The sequence below is a fragment of the Callospermophilus lateralis genome, chromosome X, assembly GCF_048772815.1.
Source record: "Callospermophilus lateralis isolate mCalLat2 chromosome X, mCalLat2.hap1, whole genome shotgun sequence".
NCBI lineage: Eukaryota > Metazoa > Chordata > Mammalia > Rodentia > Sciuridae > Callospermophilus > Callospermophilus lateralis.
Window position 1 is genome coordinate 84,999,577 of NC_135325.1, and position 24,081 is coordinate 85,023,657.

Here is a 24,081-nt window from a genome sequence, read left to right on the forward strand (position 1 = left end):
CATTAATTATTGGGACAAATAATAACTTAGACAAGTGTTCATTCAATGATGACAGGAAAATACCAGCATGACAGAGAAGCCTGTGAGATTTGGTGATGACAGACAGGCAACAAAAACAAAAAGTGACAATGGGACTATATCAAACTAAAAAGCTTCTGTACAGCAAAGGAAACAACAGAACAAAGAGGAAACCTACAGAAAGGGGGAAATATTTGCAAACTATACATCTGACAAAGGGCTAATATCCAGAATATTTAAGGAACACAAATAACTCAAACACACATACAGACACACACACACACACACACACACACACACACAGGCCTCCTCATTGTAAAAGCCACAGCTCACTGCATACTGTCCCTGATTCTTATGGGGGGCCCCAGTGCCTTCCTAGACCAGATGCTTTTGTGAAAAGGCATAAACTCTCCAGACACCTTCCATCATTGTCCAGGTTTTTATTGCAATATCACAAATAAACACCAGCGACTTCATTAGGACAACCTCCAATGACCTGAAGACATTTATCAATGTTTTGCTATGAAGCTAAAGCAAAGAGTGGGCTTCTGTTTGACTGAAAACAATTGAGAAAGAAATAGTACCAAATATCAATGGGACCATGAATCTGTTCCTTAATATCATTCTGGGGACCTACAAATGGAGGCAAATCTTCATTTTTAGATATCTTAGCTGCAAGTAAGGATTCACATGGGCCCTCTGGAGATGTTTTTTAAATAAGATGATATCATCATGGGCACACTGATAGAGAAAATTTACAGCTCACAGCAACTCTTTGGCTTCCAATAACTATGATGAATCATGAAAAAATGAGCACATTAACATGGTTATTATAGAGTTAGGGCTGGATAAATTGGCAGATTCGAGGTTGGAACTCATTTTATCCCTACTGTGTCTGGAGGAGAAAGAAAAAGGACTAGTATAGGAATGGAAGTTATCACTGATCCATTCATCATTTTCCTGGGTGATCTGACAACTGGTTAAGATTAAAACTCATACTGTTTTTGTTCTTGAAAAGAAATTCTAAAAAGGAACAAAGAATCATCTTCTTCATTCATCAGTCTTGGCATTCCTTCTTCAAGTTGTTTGACTGCCTCACTTTATTGGTTTCAGAAAACTAATGTTCCTTAGGCCTTCTCAGGAAGTTTTGGGACATTTTATATCAGTTGGTTACCACTATGATCCTAGTAACCACATTTGTATTTCCTCATGGATGTCATTACAAAGACTCCACTGCTGTGATGCTAAGCAGAGGGAAAAGACCATTAAGACAAAAATAATGAAAAAACTTCCAAGACAGAAAAATAAATTATATGAGTTTTATGACAATTCCTTCAACAGAGAAACAAAAGCTGAGTTGGATCAACTCTCAGGAGGTCATAAAATGGAGGATCTTCTTGGGGATCACCTATGTTACCTCCTTCTAGTATCAATTCAGATTGGTCACAAGAGATTCATTCAAAAACTTTTTTTAAACCTTAACATATTTTGAAAGATTTAAATCAACAGATTATATTCCTTGAGTATATTGGAATTAGGTAATAAGTTAGTAACAACAGAAAAACTGGAATTTAATTTATAAATCAGTAACAGGTGTTAGAAAATTGAACAATCTCTTTAAAAATAATCTATAGATGAAAGTTTTTGGTACAAATTAGAAATTATTTTGGATTAAATGAAAAAAAATAAACCAGTCAGAAATCCTTGAAATGAAGGATACAATAGATCATTCAAAAACTTAATGGGATTCCTTAAAAGGGGAGGGAAAATGGAAGATTAGAGGACAGCTACATTGTCCAATTCATGCTCCACAGCTCTGTGATTCAAGCAGCAAGAGTACTGCTTTTTTTAAGCTGTGTGTTATGTTTTAGATATTAGGTGTTCCCCAAAAGCTCATGTGTGAGACAGTGCAAGAAAGTTTAGATGTGAAATAATTGGGTTATGAGAGGCTTAATATAATCAGTGGATTAATCCCCTAATGGGGACTAGTTTGGTGGTATCTGTTGGCAGGTAGGGTGTGGCTAGTGGAGGTGGTACCTGGAGGCATGTCTTTGGGGTTTATATTTTGTCCCTGTTAAGCAAAACTCTGTCTCTGCTTCCTGATGCCGTATTCCCAGATGCTTTCCTCTGCCACACCCTTCCACCATGATATCCTGCCTCATCTTAAGCCCCAAGGAATGGAGCCAGCTTTCTATAGACTATGACCTCTGAAACTGTGAGCCCCCCCCCCAATTTTTTCCTCCTCTAATTGTCTTGTCACCTTTTTATCACAACAGCAAACAGGCTTGCTAAAATGCTGGATGAGTGAGGGCATTCACTGAAATTCAATATTAGAGAGTAAAATAATCATAAAGATACAGAAATTCAAAAGCATTGAACACAGAATAAGAAATAATACATTAGAGAAGTGCCAGCCTTGCTGGCAGTGGCAGCATCAGTGCCACCAAATCACTGCAGAGGGAAGAGGTAACGTAGGCAGGAAAGAGAAAAGCACTGTAAATAATTTTTGCATGAAAGAATATGTGGAACAAGAGTGAGGCTTATCTTGACTGACCCGGAGATGGTAGGGCAAGTTAATGATGGAAAGTGATCAGAATCTCTCACTGGCAAGGGGAGAGCTACAGTGAGAACTATCAGCCAGAGGCAACACGGCAACTTGTAGAGGTGGAACATCAGGAGTTCATAAAGGGCATTCAGCTTGAACCAGCAGGTACCTATCATGGGGTCCAGAGTGTGCCTGGACTAGTGCAACTGAAACATGTGCAGAGAGCATCATTCCCAGGATAATTCAAGCTGGGGATACTGAGGGGAGAAAAAACTCAAGTTCCCTTGGTTGTCCAGAGCCCATGGAAACATTTGGGAAAAGGTCAGAAACTGGTCAAACAGATACCTCTGCACAGCAGTTCCGATACTGGGAAATTCATATCCATGGCAGTGGAATACAGGAGAACTATGGAGGATTAGATCCCCTACTCTAAAAGAGGAATTTGGGGTATGTCCTTGATCCCAGCAACATGAGGAATTGATGTAATCTCAAATACCTCCTGACAAAGTTCCAAAAGGACAGCCAGAATTAAATCCCAACCACTGGAACTTCCCATTTAGAACTTTGCATTAACCTTAGTCTCAGAATGCAGTGACCTAATCTGTCCAGATAAAACTCCAATTGTCATTATTACCCAGTCTATCCTACCCTATAATGAGAGATAGGAAGCTAAAAGCTACTAAAACCAGCTTCAGTTCCAGATCACACTGAGTGGCACCTCACTAAGAATAAAAAGAGGTTGAGTTTAACAACCCCCAGCTCTTGATTCAAGGGGTACATGACATAAAAAGAAATGCAAAGGATAGTGCATCACCATAAGCAATGAACATCCATCTTTGCCATGAGTTTTAACCACCTCAGCAGAAACAAGTCCTTCATTTATTAAGAATTTTTTCCTACTTTTTTCCTTTCCTTTTTTAAAGCTTTTTCCATTCTCTGTGCCTGCACTGATAGATTTGAGAATATATATATATATATATATATATATATATATATATATATATATATATATATATCCATGTATATATACACATAATACATTCCTTTTTCCTTTATTTATTTTATTATTTTTAGCTATTTTTACTCCTCCTTCTTTATAGATGTCACCTGCAACCCTCTCACCTACTGCCTGTCTGTTCACTTTTTACATATTTCAAATATTTTCTTGCCTTGCCATCTCATATTTTCTTCACTTAAGGAATTATAATTTTACTATCTGTTAGAACTATTTAGTTTATATAATTACAACCCCCACGATTCATGTTGTTGTGATTATTAATACAGTAGATGATGTAGTTGAAACCTGCTGTTTAATGTTACATGTATTTCATAGCTCTTTATTGTTGACTTTAACGTTAAATGCTGTCCACACCATCCATCTTCATGTAGGAATTAGTGTTAGAAATGTCATAGTAGGCACAAGATATTTATTTTAAGGCTATATATTTGTTGTTACTATTGATGTCCCTTGCTCCCCCGCTTTTTTTAAGAGGAATTGAGAAATGACTGGGATACTACAAGTTCACAGGGCAGAGATCCTACTACCGCACTACACTCATCACTCTGCAAAGTAACAGTGAAACTCATTCCATGCACAAACTAGCTCCCATTCAACCTTCAACACAAAGAATAAAAGAGACAAAAATCACAAATCAAGAGCACATGCTAGGTAAAAAGGTATGTGACTCTCTCAGCATGAAAGTTTTTTCCTATTTAAATTTTTATTGGCACATAATATTTGTAAATATTTCTCAGGTATAATGTGATGTTTTGACTCATGTATACAATAGGTGGTAATCAACCTGGGGCAATTATCATAATCACTTTACACTTTTGTCATTTCTTTATGGCAACCACATTCAAATTCCTCTCTTCTAATTTAAGATAAACTATGCACTATTGTTCATCATACTGAATGGTGAAAAGCAAATTAGTACAACCACTTTGGAAAGAAGTATGGAGATTTTTCTAAACTATAGGAATAGACCTACTATATAACCCAGCTATCCCACTCCTTGGTATTTTTCCAAAAGAACTACAGTTAGCATACTAGAGAAATACAGCCACATCAGTGTGCTTCTTTCTAAAGCAGAGATTTTGAAAAAAGAATGCCATTAAGTTCATTGTGGTAATACAAAAAGAATGCCATTAAGTTTAAGTGTGGTAATAAAAAGGAAGTCAGCAACATCCACTTCCTAAAATGTAAAACAAAAAACAGGACCTTTGTTAAGGAACTTGTACCTTATGTTTATATTAAGAAGAACCTTTAACAGATTTTAAGTAATGGCATGATGATGGGAAATTAGTCTTTTAAAAATAGGACCTTTGTTAATCTCTGGATTAGCTACTCAAATTGAGCATAATATTAACTGAAGTTTCACAAATTCACATTAAAACTTCCGATCTTACTCATTTGTTTCATCATATGCTGAGTTTACTATTTTTTTGTTCAAAGTATACATATAAAATGAATAATATGCAGCTTTATGGATACAAACAAAAATATTTCTTAAACAGTGGTATCGGATCAGAAATAATTGGACACTTCTGCTTTAAAGAACTCAGATGATGATGCGTACACACATCAAGTATCATCTTTAGACTCAGAAACACAAGGGATGACAGGTGACATCATCCCTTCCATAGTAACTGCTAGACTCTTCAATAAAACAGGAAAGCTTATAGCTCCAAATATCCAATTAAATAACTCGCTCTCCCAAAATACACATACAGAGAGAGAGTCTCACAGTGATAGTAGACACCTACTATGCCAAAAAATTTTGCTGCTAGTCCTTCCTTCCAGCATGTAAATATTCTTCTCATGTTCTGCCTCCAGAATAAAATGACATGTCCTAGTTGTCATAGCAACCAGAATTTCATCAAAAATGTTCTTGTTGATGTCCACTTTCTAAGGAAATCAGGAAGTACACATACATCCTAGAAGCAGAGTACTGATATTGAGCTCAGTTCCTTATCCCATGCCAAATTCAATGAATGAATTCATTAAATTTTAGACACAATACCCAAAGTTCTTCATAGAATGAACATTTTGGGAAAAGGAGATTTTTATACAAGGGATTATGAAAGAAAGAGAGAGAGAAAGAAAGGGAGGGAGGTTTGTTGGTTGGTTGAGAAACTTGATTCACCTATTAGAAACACAGATTCACATTACAATTTCTGTTCTAAACTACCATTCAGCTTTCCATAATACAAGATACATTCCTTCAGGCAGGAGCTTGTGGATTATAATCACTAAAAAATGAGCATCAAAGGAGAACAAATATGAGGATAAAGTACCTGGATGTCAGAAGAAGGCAAACCAGAAATTCTGGATTTCCATGGCCAACATTTGGATACATGCGTATTTGAAGGGTTCTGAGGACAAAATGGGTCCTGAGAAGATAAACAACCTCCACAAGGTACACTGTGCCCTAGGGTAACAATAGATAAATCTCATCATAAGATAAATAATCACTGAGGATCTGTTCTACCCAGGTAATTATTCTAAAACCACATTGATAGTAAATAATATAAGTGGTTCTCTTATAGTCACATTAAAATTCTTAAAACAATCTATATATTGGCACACACAGATTCTGTTAAACACACACTAATTCACAATAGGGAGCCAGAGTTACATTATCATGCAGCACTTTCTGCTACAATAAGAGAGGTCCAGTCTGTGTGTTCAGTCCTAGCAAAAAACATGCAGGTAACAGGCGCTTAGGAGGAGAGAAGTGCAGTAATGATTTCTAGTGTTTCCCAGGTTTAAAACTCTCACTGTGTGGGGCTGGGATGTGGCTTAAGTGGTAGCGCGCTCGCCTGGCATGCGTGCGGCCCGGGTGCCACATACAAACAAAGATGTTGTGTCCACCGAAAACTAAGAAATAAATATTAAAAAATTCTCTCTTTCTCGTCTCTCTCTCTCTTCAAAAAAATAAAACTCTCACTGTGGCCTACATTTTTTTAGCTACCAAGATGCTGTCACTGAACAGTAAGTTGGCAACCTATGTAGTTTTACTGGAAGGGAAAAGAGTGAAATGATTTCATGGTCAGTCTCTTCAAATCCCGGAGATTTAGAAAAAGACAGATGCGGATTTCAGTCTCAGCTGTGCAACTCAAAAATATGACCTACAGCTTCTAATAAAACTCTCTGTGCCTTGGAGTCCATAAATCAAGAAAAGTGATAATATCATGAAGGAAAATTGAAACATTTCTTCCAGAAAATAAAGCTTTTTCCCATTAAACATGTGATTTTATTGGAACATAAAATAGACGTAACATTTTTATTTTAAATGAACAAATCAATGGATCTAAAATGAATTAGCATTATGAATTTTCATATATTGGTAAATATAAGCCACAAACAAAAAAGCTTTTTAAAGTCTTAACATAAACAATAAAAAAGCAAACTTATGGTCATAAGTCAGCTTGATAAGAGTCCAACAAGCTGACTTTCAAAACAACAACTTCTCTCACCTGTATCTCCAACACTTATAACAGAGTCCTGGGTCAGAACGGGAAGTGCACACAACTTTGCACAGGAGGAGAAATCAGAGGGTGGAATTCCAGGACTCTGCAGCCCTCAGGTCTGGGTGCAGCCCAAAGAATCCCTCCACCTGAGCTAAGGAGAAGGTGGCATGCTGGTGTGTCTACCTTATTTCAGTGGCACTTTTCCCAGACACAGAACTATCCAATGCACGTCATTCTTGAATTTACTTTGCTCATGCAACTGCACATCATTCCAAGTCATTACATTTCAGTTTCCCTCATTTGGCGAAAGCAGCTTTGTCACCCCAATGCATGCATAGATTTTTGTACGTTTGTATTGTGTGCTCCATGTTGTACCATAAGCATCCTTCCCACAAACTTCCTTCTGAGGAGTCACAGGAGTATAGAAAGGTGCCACCTGCTGACCAGAGCTAGAATTCTGCACAGGGACACTGAAAGGGAAATAACCCAGGACACTTGGGCAACCAGGGACAAGGCACTCAGGTAACACTCTCCAGGCCTCAGATATTCCACCATCACCTGAGGACAAGGCCTGCCTGCAGGTCTGTGTGTGTTCCCCACGAAGGAGTGTGTCATGTCATATAAGGATATTCATCTCTTGTCTCCCCATCATAGGAATCCCCCTTGAAAGTTGTAACAGTTGATTTAAAGGTTTGGTGTAAACAAATGTGTCTGGATTTCAAATTTTATTCTGCCCACATGTGTATTTTGTGGATTTCATGAATAGCCTTTAAAAGCAAATACATCCATCAGGGTTCTCATTTGTGTGCATTTTACTGTGATTGGCTTGCATGGGGTTCACCCCAGAAACATAAAAGTAGTAATTTGGTTCATAGTGTATGAAAAAAAAAACTAAATATGTGAAAAAAAATATGTAGATATCCTCAGGGAAAGCCATGAAGCTGCCCCACCACTGTGTTCTCTGGCTCCTGCCCCACAGGACCTCTCCAGCAGTAAAAGAGGCTGATGATCACCCTAGCTCTTTTAATCTCCCCTCAATTTCTCAGAGGACCTTGCATTTACATACATATCCAGTACTTGTGAAAGACCTGGGGAAAAACCCGTTTAAGTCTAAAAGGTTAGGATTCATAATCAAATGAATATGAAAGGAAAATATTACTAAGGGGATTTCTCCACACTCTACCTTCACAGGATCACTGCTTGTACTGAACTGAGAATGATAAAGAAGTAATATTGCCACGTAAGTCCTTCACATTTTCTCAGGTATTTTTATTACAGTGAATTTTGCCACTTTACTTGAAAGGGAAGTCTTGCAATAAACATCCATGCTTTCATAATATATTAAGTAGGAATTTAGATTCCCACATTTCCCAAGTGGTGGCTTTGAACATTTATAGAAGGAGAACAAGATTCTAGGCTTGGAGTTCCCTTAGATAATGGCAAGTGGTAAAATAGCATGTTTACTGAACATGTCAATTACTTGGTGAAATGGTATGAGCTGTTAGGGGGCTGGGGTAGAGTCTGTGGAATGCTGAGCATGGGCCAGTGGGGCTTCTTGGATTATCTCTTTCTGCAAGGTAAGCCTCTTTCACTATCCTTGATTGATTAGGTGACTTGACCAGTCTGTGAAGGAGAGAAGCTGAATTGTAGCAAACAAACAATAATGCCACTCTAATCTTTTCAATTTACACATATTTAGCCCTACAGCAAGCAATGCCAGTACCTCAGGGCTTAATGGGAAAGGCTTTAAATTATTTGTATATGAGTAGTTCTTGAGTCAAAGAAGTGGCCAGAGTCAACCTCCTGGTCTTTTGATGTTAGGTGGAAGATTAGTCTGTCATCAGGAACCCTGATGTTAATAGCAGTTTGTTTTGGTGACAGCCTTTCTTAGATTGAAGGAAAAGCCTCTCCCCTGGCCCCAGGTTGCCAAGTGCTTTTATAAAAGGGAAAGGTAGACACACAAAGGTAGATATTTTGCACAGAAGAAAAATACCAGGTGAAAATATGAGCCTTTAAATCAACACTGCTTAATTTGTGTGAAATGCCCATACTTTTGGAACACCATTACACAGTTATCCCTTGGAACAAAATAACCTAAGAACCCATAGAAAAAGCAACCCGAGTGCCATATCCAAAGCTGAGGAAATGGGACTCATGTGAAAACTAGGAAAACTAGGATCACTGCTTGTAGTGAACAATGACCTTCAATTTCAGTGTTCAGTCCATTGTTTCATGTTAAAAGCAGTGCATCTGGTTGTTTTTCCAACGCCTTTAAAGTAACTTCCAGAGAGCATAAGGAAAGAGAAAAGCAAATTGGTCTGAGTGGAAGCAGAATGGGAATTGCACCTGCTCCTTTCTCCCCTAGGTTTCCTTCTCCCCGTGGCATTGCCAATGATCAGAAGGAAGGGGCAACAGTGGGAAAGGAGGAACACTGATCTCAGGGGCCAGGCCACAAAATCAGGGCATTGAAGAAATGTGGAACTGACATATTTAGATACCTCTAATCTACCATCTGGCTCTTCTCTCAGCAGATATCATGAATGAATATCAGGAAGAAGGACTAAAGAGACAACACATTTCTTTCAAAGTGTTCCTATTAACTCCATCAAAATCGATATCTATTGGCAGGCACCCACACTTTCCTCAAGGAGTCTTTCTAGGGAGCCTGGGCCTTATGCCACAAGTACAGGACAGCTATACAGAGATTTGAATTAGTGGCTAGAAAAGACACAGCTTTACCTTTAGACAGTTTGTGTCCAAACTCAGCCTCAGGTATGTCTGTGATGAGCAAAATGATGATGGATTACGGCCCAGAAGGATAGCATGAGGCACCTGCAAACACTTAGGTATCTAATCTTTTCTATCAGGGGCCAACAAATGATGGCCTGAGAGTAGTATCTGTCCTGCCACGTCTCCTTTTCTTTCTAATCAATTTTATTGGAACACAATAGCCCTTTGATTTCCGTGGCTTCTTCTCTGAGAGAATGGCAGAGCTGACATTGGTCTGGAACAAAGACCTATGAATATCCAAAATGAAATTTCTAATATCTGGCACTTCACTGAAAAATCTTGCCAACATTGATTGTGTCTGTTTCTAACATACCTTCAATATTATTACGCCGAGGGTTTTTTTATGACATGTGCCACACGTCTTGAAAATACTGAGGGAAAAGCTGTCTTCAGCACCGTGCTTATTTAGAAAAGGTCAGAGAGCTCTGTTTTATGAAACCAGACATCAAAAGGCCCAGCTAGCATAGTCGCCCTCACAGAATCAATGAAGGAAAAACACTGACTGGTGACTCAGCCTCTTCAGGCTCCTCTCAGCAAGAGCTGCCAGCATCTCCCACACAACAGGAAGAACCCAACACCCTCTCCCTCTAAGAAATACACAGAGACCCAGACAGACTCACACAAACACACTGTCATGATAGACTTTGCACAGGCTTGTAATTGATTCACAGTTTCAGCCTTTCCTGCCTGTAATTATATCTGATCCAAGTCCTAGGACTCAATCGCACAGATGCTTCTCATAAAAAAACAAAATGTCATATTGCCTGTATAGAAATATCACTGCCTAACAATGGGAAATACACGCACACACACATACATACATATTATGTATATATGTATTGGAAACATATATGAAACACACACACACACACACACATATAACATATATGAAATCTGTGTCTCTGTGTCTCTCACTCCCAGAGTTCTATTCATCACTGAAGCATCAGCTCTGCAAGTTATACCAATTACAAGGGTAATGGATGAGCAAATGCTTAAGGGACATACTTAGCTACCTTTATATTAATGGTACTGTGTGGAACAAACTGTTCAAGGAATAGATGATGGAGCAAGCTTACAATTGATGAAGGATTCTGATTGCCACCACAGTCACAGTGAGGATTTGTTTGGGGTCGACTTATTGCCTGCTTGGCTGTGAAGGAACACCAAAATCTCTGAGCTCCCAAGCTGCTGCAATTGAACCACAGACTCAAGGATGAGAAATATCTCTGAGATGCCCTTTTCTGTGTATTTCAGGACTTTGTTTGGTTTCATGAAGGTTGTGTTATTTGCCATCATTGGCCATCAAGAACCCACACCCAATCTGACTAACCCACCAGGGGAAACCCTGAGAGGCATTCCTGATGCGTGGAAGGCCTAATCAATCCCGAGCACTGCTTTTTAAATCTCAATCCAGCCACAAGTTATTACTTCAATGGCAGTCAGTAGAGAAAGTTCTTTGGCTCTTGAGTCACGAGATGTGTGTCATTTCCACGACACATTACATTTGTCATTACCACATCAGCATTGAACCAGATCAAAAAGGCTCACCTCTGATTCACACTGCTATAGCTGAGCGAATGAAGAAGCACAGAAAATGCTAACACCCAAAATGTGATGACTTCATTCACAACACAGAGCTAAGGCAATGTAGGGGAAGAGATTTCTTTTGCCCCTGAACAATGCATAAGATCTGATCTGACATGCTCTTGTTACCAGATTCCTCTGGGCTGTCAGGAGGATAAGTTGATTGGTGTGGGTGGAATGCCCATAAACTCTCAGGATGCTTTGGAGAAGTATCACTATTGCAGAAGCTGGAGATATCAAAACCTCCACGTACAGAGGAAGGCAAGCCACATAACGAGTTCTGCCTGTGCGATGATGCACAGGTCATTGTTTGGAAACACATATGTGTAATAAAAGGAGAAAGAAAGGTGTCTGACAAATGATGAACTCCCAGAGAGTTCCTGGTTTTTGCCAGTCATTAACAAGTCAATCTGGACCTCTGACATTGGAACCTGAGTTTTCCCTTGAAGAAATGCAGCAATTTGCTCACTTCCAAGGTAAGACCCCACATAGCCGCATGGCTGTTGGACATCATGACACATGAACAGTTGTAGAAAGAAGCTGCTGAATTGTGAACAAGAACATTCATATTTATCAGTATGCACCAATACATCAGTTCAAGGGGACAGCACTTGTCCCATAGTTAAGAAGCCATTCTTCTGGATAGGGTTGAAGGTCAGTGGTAGAACACTTGCCTAGCATGCGTAAGGCACTGGGTTCAATCCCCCACACCATATAAAGATAAACAAATAAAATAAAGGTATTGTGTCCATCAACAACTGAAAAAAATGTATGTGTGTGTGTGTGTGTGTGTGTGTATATATATATATATATATATATATATATATGAGAAACAGTTCTTTTCACCTCAGGGATTCCTACTCAAGAAGCCACCATGTTTTTTGTGGGATACACAGGTGTAAGGCCAGGCTGGGACAGCATCATGCCCATATACAAAGTAAAGTTTTCAGCCATTCCTCTGTGAGTTGAGCAACAAGACACTTACTACCATGGCCCCCATGTATCTGTCATCATTTCTTCTGGTTGTGAAATACTGATATAGCTCTGGGGGTCTCTTTTCTAACCTAAGAGTCCTTCAGAAAATTTGCACGTGGCTCAGCTTCTTCAGTGGTATGCTCTGTCTCTTAGTTTCCTTTTATGACAAAGAGTCAAAATGTCATCTTCAATCCTAGGGCTGGTAGGACACAAAAGTGACTGTTCTTTATTTGGAATATGAAGGATAAATAGCAGCATCAAAAATTCAAGGTAATACTAAGTAATAGGGAGCCACACCTGCTTCCTGAGAGCATCAGATTTCAGTTTAAGCATTATGACCTCTATTTTTCAGCATTTAAATTGCCAGCAGATAGATATTTTTCTAAACTTTGCTGCCAGCTGCATGGGAAAAAGAAATGAGATTTATTGTACAACCACAATTCAAAAATAGGAAATGAATAGGCAATTGCCAGTGAATGTGTAAAATGATACCTCCTTCAATAACAATTAAAGAACACAAATGTGAAAAGACTTCTTCAATTTGGTATATTTGGTTTGTTAGAACCAATAAAGAATTGAAATTCATGTTTGTCCATAGCCTGACAAAATAGGCACTGGAGAGAATCTTGGTACCCCTCAGAATCTCCCTGGTAGTTAACCTATGTCTGTATTTTTCTTTCCTCTCTATCATCACTGTAGGAATTCTCATTATAAGTGAGAGTGGAAATATTAAAATTATCAGATACTTTATTGTCAAGATTTTACTATATACTTTTAGCATTTATCCTGCTTCATTCTAAAGCTTTAAGTGTACTCTTTACTGATTTTGAGAGTCTATACCAGATTTAAACATATTTTATCTTTCATATTGTCATCTTTTAAAAAGTATACATCATGTACGAGTGATATTTTCTACATATCTTAAAAATAAAATTCTGTTGTTTTTAAACAAAATTCATATGTACTATATGCAAATAATTCAAAATTCACTTCTTAAAAATTGTTCAAATGTATAGCACTCAATTAATCTTTCTCAATATATTCCGTATTTCCAGGTTTGGATATATTCTTTCAAAAATTTCATTTTCCTGTACCCATATACATCTCACTATTCTCTTCCTCTTTCCTTTTCTATCTCTTCTTCTCTCCTACCCTTCTTCCTTTCTCCTCCACATCTTTCTCTTCTCTCTCTCTCTCCTGTCTGTATTTCATTCGGAATGTCTGTCTTTCTCAATCTCTGCATTGTTGTCTTTCACCATTTCAATAGGGTACTAAACAAGACCCATCTATGTTAAACTATCCTCCATTTCTCAGAGTTTTGGTGCTTTTACAAATTATCAAATATTTCAACATATCTCAACTTATCTGAACTTCAATCATCTAACACTTGGTGTATGTTTAACTCACAATGTGTTTTAGTGGTCCCTAAAACCATCCTCAGTGTCAATGATTTTATCTAAGTTCTCATTGGACTCAGAAATTTGCTATATCTGTAGTTACAGTTTCTCACAGTGAAAATTCATTTCAAATAGGTCACATTATACAAAGGGAAAAAGTACACCAAGCAATGTCTCAGAGAAATGAGACTCAAATTTCCAGGTGTCCCCTCCCAGTATATTTGCATAGGGACCTACTTAAATATCAGTAATAATGTGTGACAATGCAGGCAAAGTATTGCTAAAGAGAGAAGCTCACCTAAAATTTATGTACAGGGTTTTTTGAGGAACCTGTCACATAGACATGCAGAGCATTTTTGGCCTGACTTCACCAACCTAGACCCCAGACTCCCTCTGCACTCTTGGAGCCTACATAGGAATTCAGCATAAATAATATCTGTTTATCTGTTTAAACCAGTACAGCATGGTCCAAGGCTTTGGGCATATGAAAACAAACTTTTGAAGTAAAATATTCAAGTACACAGAGGTTATCTCCCAGGAGTGAGTCAAGGGTTGGGTCTGAAAATAGTACTTTCCTTAGAATATACTATATTTTAGGAAACCAAGAAAGTCAAGTTAACCCTTCCCTGCCTAGATAGCTCCTTTGACCCTTGGTCTAGGATCACTTAGAGCAAAATTATCGTATTTTCTTGTGCATTTGCATTTACTATAACGTATAATCAATACAGCAACAGAATCAGTATGAATATACCTCATAATTAGAGGAGCCAGCAAAGGGGAAAGGAAACATATTATTTCTATACTAATTTGACTGATTTCTCTCCTAAATACAATTTTATTTGTATCTGGTGATAAATTTATATAGAACCATTTAACAAGAAAGTCAGTTGATGGTTAGTGAAATCCAGATCTTTTATGTCCATTTTTTTAATCAGTATTCTGAGACGGTTTTAACTCAATATCCCAATATATTTTGCCAATATCAATATTATTATATGGCTTATTTATACAAGACAGTTGTTGAAGTTGGCACCATTCCTTAGGGGAAACTGTATTTAACCTCTGGTGCTACTGATTTACTTGCATCAGAAATCCATTGTTTTTTAAATTTTTTAATAGCTTTCTATCCACACAAGCATAGGTAATACATACTTTTGTGGCATGTTAGTCATTCCATTGTTATATGCCATCCATCATAACCAGAGACCTTTCTGATTATTTGATCATCAGGCTTTATGACACAGTAATTAGTATGCCAGAAGTTATACACCGCACAGACTGATCATCCAGTATGGAGTTGCTCCTAGAAATTCCTTCCTAAATGATATCCTTTGCAATAAATGTAACTTGAAAATAAGTCCAAGGATACTGGTACATTACTATAGTTACATTAAATCATTAACCATACAACCAGTTAGTCATCATGTTGTATGACCACAAAACAATGAAACCTCAGGTTTGCAGGCTTCTATTTGACCTTGTCAGGTTCAACAGCAGGATTGTCATGGCAAATATATGACTTTACTCTTTTGAGCATCAGGATATAATTGTGCTAAAAGAAAATAGCACTTTCGTGATTGAGCCTCTTTTGAGACAACAATTATTGGATTTCTCTATTTTCTGGTGAGTCACTCTCATTTTCTTACTGTGATACCCAGTGGGGGGAACTGAGATGACAAATCTGATATAGCTTCTTAGACCACTGCTTAATTTTGCAAAAACAAGATTATATGGGATATTCCTAAATCACAGCATTTACATTGACCTTAAGAGATAATATTAAGTGGGTGAATATTTCAGTAATTATAAAGTTAAACCAGCATGGCTTGTATATGCAGCATATTAACTACTTCATCTTTGGCTTAACATTTACCTTTTAAAGTAGGTGAAAAAAAATCATGTTCTTACAGAATGAATGAACTTTATAGAGGTTTTATTCAGTCCATAAGGTTAGTTATCCACTCAGGAAGAAACTGATGTGTTTGTGGACCACATGTAGTCAGTCTCCTCTTCAATAGAAATTAGTGGGTCAGTCCCAAATATACTCTTCTGTTCTTCAGCATTCCAAACCAAGGAGATTGCTCCCAAGTTAGTCACAATCACAATCCATTTTTCTTAAGGTTCTTCAGGAAGAAGATTATATGGATACATAAAAGGAAGCAACTCTTCAAATCCATACTTAACTCATTTCGGTAGTTTTTTTTTTTTTCTTCCATCTGCCACATGGAATACCTTCATGATGAACAGAAGTGTGATCTATTGTTCCAGTACATTTTTTCACTTTTGGTAATAGTTCTGAGGTTAAAAGTCACAGCTCAGATTGAATGAAGTCTGAGTTCAATGCAGTGCTAGGATTCAATTCAACACAATTCTCTGATTTTATTTTATAAATTATAGCTAAAAATAGCAAAGGGGTTGTCTATTTGGCTTGTTTCTCATTACTACTCAGGATTGTTATCTATCAATTTTAAATTAAATTGTTATGTAATTTTTATCTCCAGTAAACTACTTACATAATAGTTGTTGTCTCATACAAAGGGTGTGACTCAATAGCAATCCAAGCATCAAAGTTTATTTTTCATTACTTCTTCCTTCCTCCTCACCCCAAAAAATGCATTCTCAATGTTTTATCATGGCAAGGTTATTCTAATAAATCACACTTCTTACACCAACTCTGTTGGACATCACCAAGAGCACACTCAGGCTTAGTAATTACTAAAAGGACCCAAAGGACTCAGAAGCCCTTGTACTTACATTTATGGCTTATTATCATGAAAGGATACAGGTTAAAGTCAGCAAAGGGAAAAGAAGCATGGGTCATAATACAAGAGAAATCAGGCACAAGTTGCCAAGTGTCCCAGAAGAATCGCACATGGACATAGCTAGTTATACCAGAAATGACATATGTGAATTAGGGAACACCACTTGAGACTTGTATTTCAGGGCTTTTATTGTGGGTAAATCATGTAGCCATGCAGCACTTGCATGAATGACCAGTTGGCTTGCAATATGCAGCATATCAACTACTTCATCTTGGGCATAACATTTAGCTTTTAAAGTAGGTGAAAAAAAATCACCAAGCCCCTAGAACAAAAACAGCCATTCACACAAAACAAACACATTGCTAGGACAAACTTAAACAATCAAACAGGTACCCATAGTCTAAGGACACAAACATAGAAATTAAACTTATCAGTCAGAACATTCCAAAGGTTCCAAGGTTATCTCCCAGGAGCCAAACAAGGGCCAGTTTTGAAGACAGGCTCTTCTTTGGAATGTACATGGTTTGAGCAACTTAATCCTGCTTAGTTAACCCTTCTCAGTCCACAGTAAAATATAAAGATTTAATCTGGCCAAATCCATGCCCAATAAATTGAAAGTTTTCTAAGATTAATCAAGAAATCAAATATCCAAATGAGGGGTTTTACACTTCTAACAAAAAATGATTTATTTTCCCCATTTCTCTTAGGTTGAAATAAAATCACTAGACAAAAAACAGTTTTTATTTATACGATAGGCATACCCTATAAAAAGCATTAATTTGGAAGCCATATTCTTATATTCTCTATCCAGTTGGTTAATTAACATATACCTAAAGGAAAAGAAATCCTATGTATGGAGTTCTCAGTAAATAAAAGCATGTTTCATAATATTATGTTCATGAACACCAAGACCTATAAGAAATTTTTTTCTTACTTTTATTCTAAACCCCCAAAGAAATTTCAAGCTCTTACCTTGGAACTTCTTACATGAAGTAATCTATGTAAATTTTAAAGTACCTGAAGTTTCCAAAAATAAAGACAAAAAAAACATCATTTTACGATAAAAAGACAGTCCATAATGGTCCTGGGTAATAAAATTGTCTTAGCTACTCTGGAATACTACTAACACTATATGAATATTCAAAATGCCTTGTAAAATTAAAAGGAAATTTTGATAATTATTTGCTTGCATATTCAATATCTAGGATGATTTAGGGAGATTTTAGGTCTTTTGCTAAAATTTCATTTTTTTCTAAAAAGTAATACCTAGGGAATTTTTGCCAGGGGGATTTTTAATACATAACGTCAAAATTAAAACTATTATGAACATTTATAAAAGCATTAAATTAATATCAGATTTCTGAAATGAATAGAAAACTTTAGTGGTCTTTCTCATTGTCCCCATTTTATACTATGTTAATCAACAGAATACAACTGAAAGTATCACAAGCAAAGTAAGCTCTCCCTGTACAAGTGTCAGGTTATTTTAGGACACAGAAACAAGAGAAGTGAATGAATAACTGGTGACTCACCTATTTCTAACTCTACTCAGAAGGTGCTAACTATATTTTCCACGTAAAAGAGTTCTCAGACAAAGCTTCATCGATAAAACACATACCCTTCTCAAATGCACATGCACATACATGCACACACATATAAACATGCATACACACAATCGCTGTCATGGTAGACCCTCAATAGGGCTGCTAAGGATGTATGAATACTGTCTTTTCTGCCTTCCCCAATAATTGCTGGTACCTCCAGCTATTAAATAGCATTTCTCAGTGACCATTAAATGAGATTTTCAGCATAATAATCAGCTTGTAATTAACTTTCAATGGAAACTGGGACATACAAATTCATCCTCAGAATCAACATGATCAATAGATAAATGAATAAATTATTAGACAAGGGATATAACAAATTCTCAAATAAAAAACAGTGGAGTAAAAAAAAATACCGAGTTAAAACACACAAAAGGATAATTCATGATTCTGGAATTCCCATGCAACAGACTTGCTTCAGTCTCTCTTCAGAACCATCTTAGAATGTGGAAATAAGAAGTGCTTATACTGAAGTGATCTCAAATTCCATACAACCACAAAGCCAGTGCATAAATATTGAATGGCCAAAGAATCCATTTTTTAAAAAAGTCAACTCCCATAATAGAAACAAAATAGAAATAAAAACAAGATTATGTAAATATACAATGATGTACCCTCATCAAGAGTCTATAGAAAAGCATGCCCAAGGTCACACAAGTAGTATGTCATGGAAAAAATATTGGAACCCAAGTCTTTGTGATACAGAAATAGACATTGTCCTCTCCCCAGCAGTATTCACCACCTCCTGAGCTTGGAATCCCATTCTTATTACAGAGGCCAAAGTCAGCCACAACCATACATCATATTTTATCATGAACTGTATTTAAAGATATCAGTTCCCTAATTCTGTCTCTGTCTTCTTCTCTCTGGTTTCTTTGTCTCTATCATTTTATCTATATAGGCAGTATACACACACACACACACACACACACACATACATATAGACAAATATCTGCAATCACAAATTACAAGGATATACAGAAAAAGTGATATACAGATATATATGCATAAATGTACATCAACACATATAAATATAAACACTCAGATACACACACCACATATATTCACACATGTTATAGATAAATGTCAAAGCCAAAAATGCAGCATGCATTTCAATTTGGCATTGAAACCACCATCACTCAAATATAAACAAAATATACTTATGCAGCTATTTTGAATGCCCAGAAAATTAAATCAAATTTTGAAGAGACAAGTAAAGAGAACATATCTACATATAGTACTTTATTTTATTTTTATTGGTCGGTTATCATTTTAAACACAAATGTTATTGTTTAATAGAGGCAATTGTGCAATGTGCCTTCATCAGAGAACTTATAATCAGTTCATATAATTTCCCTACAAAAGGATGTAAATAAGTACATTTCCTTCAACCTCATTTTTATCATCTGTGCTACCATTCTATTGTTGTGTGTGCAAGCAAACGTATATGTATGTAATCATCATAGTACACAGAACCTCAAATTTTCAGAAGCTATTCAGTGTTCCCAGATATTAAATACTTCAGTACCTTATTAATCTAATTCTCCTTGTCAGATAAATTAGAAAAGAATATTCATAACAAAAAGATAAACAATGTTACAATTAGCAATAAACACTAACTTCAGAATCAAATTAAGTTGACCAAGAAATAAAATTCCCAAAGAAAGGATTCAATTGTCCCTTTTCATTTTTAGAATTTATTTATACTATCTGGCTAAACTATATTAGTATCTGGTTAAAAAATGAAGCCAGGAGCAATGGCATGTGCCTGTAATCCCAGTGGTTTGGGAGGCTAGGACAGGATGGTCGCAAGTTCAAAGTCAACCTCACCAATTTTGTGAGGCCCTAAGCAAATTAGTGAGACCTTGTCTCAAAGTGAAAAATAAAAATGACTGGGGATAGGCTGGGGTTGTGGCTCTGTGGTAGAGCACACTAGCCTAGCACAAAAGTGAATTAATTAATTAATTTAATTTTTTTTAAAATGGCTGCGAATGAGGCTCAGTGATTAAGCACCACTGGGTTTAATCCTTGGTACCAAAAAAAAAAAAAAAAAAAGGAAAGTCTAGATAACAGTGTTCAGTACTGAGAACTACAAAAATAACAACTAAGTCAATAATATAGAAGCAATTATCTGGTAAACTCTTTGCTTTACAGTCAATTTTACATATTAAACCTGAAAACACACACACACACCAATTCTAGGTGATAAATTTTCTTCATAAAGTTATGTTTTTACAAACCTCTGGCTCATTTTGTGAACAAATATTAACTAAAATCCCAGGCTAGTGTTGTGGCTCAGTGGTAGAGTGCTTGCCTCACACATGTGAGGTACTGGATTCAATCCTCAGCACCACGTAAAAATAAATAAAAATATTATGTCCATCTACAGCTAAATTTTTTTTAAAAAAAAATATTGATTAAAATACCTAAAATACTTTATTTAAAAAAGAATCAGTTAAACAAGTTGTCCCATTCTAAACAGCTCTAGGTCCACAGATACATGCACAATTCATACCATGAAACATTTTATAATTAAAAAGTTTTAATTGTAATCATTCCTAAAATGAACAATTTCAAAAGAATGTTTCCAGACATAAATCAACCTACTTTTAAATGAATAATCACCCAAATATGTCATTCACAATTTTTTCAGCAAAATTTTATTCACAAAGAATCCTCTGTTTCAATATATATTCCATTATCAAAAACCCTTAATTCTGCCTCCAGGTAAGTAGACACTTTCTGTTAAAGATATTCATTTATTTTCCAGTTCCCATTAATACAATATAGGTGAGAATTTAATAAATCTCTATAGCTATAATTAATTACTGAATAGTATTTTGTTTTAAGAAGGCAAATGTTTTTTATCCTTTGCCAAAGATAAGACATCCATGATTTCTTTCAAGTGAGTGAGGTAGATGTATAATTTTCTGATCACCTATTGAGTCCTCATTGGTGCTCAAGACACATAGTATCCCAAGCTTATAAGGATATTTTTACAAGGTTATTCATTGCATTGTTTTCTGTTGCAACAAGAAAATATTACTTCACATAATGGAAGTGCTTATCCAAGTACAAATGAATATATAACCTAAAGTCTATTAAGAAAATGAAATATGTATCAATTAGGAGGAGGATGATGTAAATACAACAAATGGCAGACAAATAGGTGAAAATGAGTTTGCAAACAATAAGTACTAAATTGTTTCATTTGTTTAAAAACTCAAAATATATAGAGAGATTTTTTCTTGTAGTATAAAAGTTCATGTTAATGCACAGGATAAAGGTCTGTAATTATATCCCATGATCTCATGAAAGAGTAACATATGAAGTCAGGGAGAATGAGGATGGTGACAGGTGGTAAAACAAGGTTTTAGTATTAGTAGAATATTTGAAATTTTATAAGACAAATGCATTTATGATTCAAATATGCAACTAAATACTACTTTTTAAAATCCTCTAAATAGAATAAAAACATAGGCATGATGTGTGAACAATAACACAGGAAATACAGCAAAGTTTATATAAGAAACATTATAATTTATGACAAATACCTTTCAAAGGAACTAAGGAGTATTTCATTGTAACTAGAATAACTGGTCATAATAAACATTTAAGTACATGATATTATAATTTTAGAATCTATAAAGTAAAGACTAGAAATACATAAGAAATGAATATAAGTGGAAATTGCACAACCAAAAGAAACACTGAAATTAAGAAATAATTTAAATAAATACCTCTGCAATGGTAGAGTGGAGAGCTCCAAAACACAATAAGAACATAAAAAAAGTCAAAATCAGCTTTTCAGAACTCTGAAGATTAATCAAAGGCTTTCAATCATTCAAGGAGAATTTATTAAAGAAAAGTGGCCAAATCTTATGAAAAGTGAGTAAGCTTTATTGCATTTTAATTTGGCCTACTCTGAAGCCCTTCAACCCAGATCTATAACAGTGTTAAACCCAAGTACTTTTCAAGTATGTTATCTGAGAAACTTGCAGCCTGCTAACCAGGAAAGGGGGGAACATCTTGGAGCTCCCCAATAATCACATTCTCAGATAATTACCATTATTTGATCTATCTGACAACTCTCCGAAATGCTCCATTCTTGTTCATGACTTCATTTAATCTTAGTCCATCTTGTATAAACTGGACTAATCTCAGGGCATTTGGGAAAAAATGATAGATGATTGATAGATAGATAGATAGGCTAGGCTAGTGTGCTCTACCAGTGTTAGACAATCATATCTATATGATTGTCTAACACTGAAGCTTCCAGAGAAGGTGATACTAAGTAGAGCTAAAAAGAAGTTGTACAAAAACCTAAAATGAACACCTTGGGATGGAAATTTACACAGGATGTTTGAAAACTTTCCAACATTTATGAGATTTGGAAAGGCATGAGTATGCACAGAACTGTGCATGTCTGGGAACTACCCAGAAAAGCCATAAAATTATCTGTGACTGATATTGAGGCTCTGCTTAAACAGAAACTGAAGCCTTAAGAAGAGTTGTAAACTGTTGGACTGGCTACTGAAGGCATCCCAAAATATACTCACAAAGCACTAGGTAAAAGAATAATTATTGGTTCAAGTCATTTAATAAACTTTCCCCAATTAGTAACTGACTGCTAAGAGAATATAATTCAGTATTTATGGATGATAAAGCATCCAATTAAAATGAATTATTTGAGTAAAATCACTATAAATAAAGAAATAGTAACAAGACCAAGCAACAAAAAATCTAGAGAGGGAGACATACTTTATTTCTAGAGTTGCCACACTGCATTATGAAAAAAACTCAACTAAAACAACAAAAAAACCTACAAAATATGCAAAGAAAGTATGGCTCACGGCAGGGGGGATGTCAATAAAAACTGTTTCTGAAATACATACATTGGACTTAGCAAAGAATCTACATCAACTATTATGTATAAGTTCAAAAATTTAAAGGCATGCATATTGAATATGAGAAAAATACCTCACCAAGTGAAGAATATCAAAAAACAGGCATCATTTTTGTAAAATGAAAAAAAACACAGAAATACTACAGGTGAAAGTATGGTAAGCAAAATAAAAACTCCCTATTGGGGCTCAATATTGTATGTTTTAAATAGTTCAAGAAAGAGTTACTAAATTTGAAGTTAGATCAATTGAGTTTATTCACACTGGGGAAGAGGGAAAACCGAGTGAAGAAAAATGAACTGAGTCAGAGACGTACAGGACAAGAGTGAAGCATGTCCACATTAATGTAATGGGAGTCTTCGAAGGAAAGGAGAGGGAAGAAGGGTCAGAAAGAACGTATAAAGAGATAGTAGCCAAACCTTCCCAAATTAGGTGAAAATCATCAACCTACACATTCAAGAAACTCAATGGCATACTGTTCGATGAAGCTCAACAGTTTTTTTACCTAGGCAAAAAGTAATTAAACTTCCAAAGCTCAAGACAAAAATATATTGAAAATAGGAAGAAAAATAAATAAATTCATACAAAAGATTCTCAATAAGACCAATACCTGACATCAAACATCTTGGATATCCTAAGGTAGTGGGATAATATATTCCAGGTTTGGAAAGAAAAAGATCACCACCAACAAGTATGGAACTAAAACACATTATGTTAAGTCAAATAAACCAGACACAGAAAGACAAACACTGCATGATCTCACTCACAGAATTTTGAAAAGTTGATCTCATAGAAGTTGAAGATAGAATAGTGGTTACTAGAGGGTGGGGAGATTTGGGGTGAATTTAGGATGGCAGAAGATTAATCAATAATAAATATAGTTAGCTAGGAAAATAAATGCTGATATTCTATTACACAGTAGGGTGACTATAGATAATGATAATGTACTATATATTTCAAAAAGCTAGGAGAGGTGGATCCAAGATGGCAGGCCAGAGGGAGACAGCATTTTGTGTCACATTTTGTGAA